The sequence below is a fragment of the Belonocnema kinseyi genome, chromosome 4 (genome assembly GCF_010883055.1).
Source record: "Belonocnema kinseyi isolate 2016_QV_RU_SX_M_011 chromosome 4, B_treatae_v1, whole genome shotgun sequence".
Taxonomy (NCBI): domain Eukaryota; kingdom Metazoa; phylum Arthropoda; class Insecta; order Hymenoptera; family Cynipidae; genus Belonocnema; species Belonocnema kinseyi.
In genome coordinates, this window is record NC_046660.1 from 100,681,195 (window position 1) to 100,683,028 (window position 1,834).

The window sequence follows — 1,834 nt, forward strand, 5'->3', positions numbered from 1 at the left end:
CCCCCCCCCCCCCCAGGGTATGGGCAGTTGCTATAGATGAGCTAGTACGAGTTAAAGGTCCAGCATAACAAAGCCATTCTTTAGGCCGCTGATAACTTCTGTCGTCTTTGCTTGAGCTATGACAGATCTGCTTTAGGCGATTAGATTTCCTGTGATTCTATCTGCAGTACTGGGACAGTCGGCGAATTCGGTGTTAGACTGAAAGACTCAGAGGTCGAAAAGGCCGTAGCCGCGAGAAGGTTCGGCAGGTTGCTATGAGGCTGGGTGGCTTTAGTCGGATACGTCTAGGGGTAGACGTTCATGCACATTCAGTAGCTTCCTCTTCAGAATTGCTGTACCAACTTCCAGAGTAGCGCTATCGGTATAAGAATGTTCATCAATTTTCCTTATCTGAATCCAGTACTAATTGTAAAAGCGAGTAAAATGTATATTTTAATGCAAAATAGTAAATAGAATAAGTATCTTTCGCATGTTGATTATTTGTTGTAATGAGATTTTTGCCACAATGAATAATTGGCTCCTTTTCACAGCCACTTATGAGGCTAAAACGAAAATGCACAAAACTCTTGGATGTTTATGAATACTCGTACTTAAGGACGTGTAGATGTTCTCTAATTAAACGCGGGGACGTCTTCCTTTACCTCGTTCTCGTAATGGGATGTTCCTCTGTAGACAAAATAGAAGAATGAGAAGTATTCTGAATTACTCAAATTAATTTTATTCACTTGTCTTACGTGCAATGAAACGAAACCGGTTTCTGAAGTTAGAAAAGTGTTGAATTCTAGCAAGTTTAGTTTTTGCTCAAAGACGATACAAATCATCGATTACCGACAACAAATTCTTCTGGTTAATAAGGGAGAGTGCCCTTGGCTGGGACGCTTCTTGTTTTTTATTTAGAAAAATAATAAAAAGATTAATATAAATAATTTTTTCATGCTTACATATAAAGTTTGATGCTTAACTATTACTTTGAAACAGATAACATGAAATATGAAAACAAATGGCTGATTTGAAAAACAAATTTTTAATCTATGCAACCGTCCCAATCATAGGCTCTCGGTCCTTAGTAGGGACACGTTGTTCCTTGGTTGGGACACTTCAGCACAATGTTCATTTATGAATGAATGATTAAAGAAGAACAATAAAATATATAAAAAGGAGTTCTAAATCCAGGAATTGTATAAGGGAAATAAGGTTTCATGTTTTTTTTTTCCTGAAAACTCGCTCTTTTTGCCAGTGCTGTATTTTTCACCGGGTAATGACTTTTTGTTCATCTAGAACATATTAACAATACTTAGAAATGAGGCAGAATCAAAAACATAATTTTTGAATGGAAATAAGGTTATTCAATCGACAATTAATACTCGATTCTTTTATTTAAAAAGCATCCGCAGTAACATCTGTTATAGGTTATGAATTGAAAAAAACGACTTTTCCAAGCTAAATGAATATTTCTATATAAAATTTTTGTACAAATTATTTTATAAGCTTTAAGAACATACCTCAACGTTGTTTCCAATAAACACGCATGATTTCATTGATTTATTTTACAGCATTTTAATTACTTATTTTAATTATGATTTTTTATATTATGTTTTATTAAACTTTTACTCGGCTGAACCCGTTTATACATCATAGCGACGCACTAAGTCAAGTGCCTGATAAGATTAGAATGCTGTAAGTTAATTCAAATAATTTAAAACGATTCTTGAAACCTCCTGCGAGGATGTTGTAGGTATACAATTACGAGCAGCCACGAGCGTTGGAGGTGACAACAGTCACCTGTGGATGCTTTTTTTGATTCTTTTATTATTTTATTTATTATTATTTATAT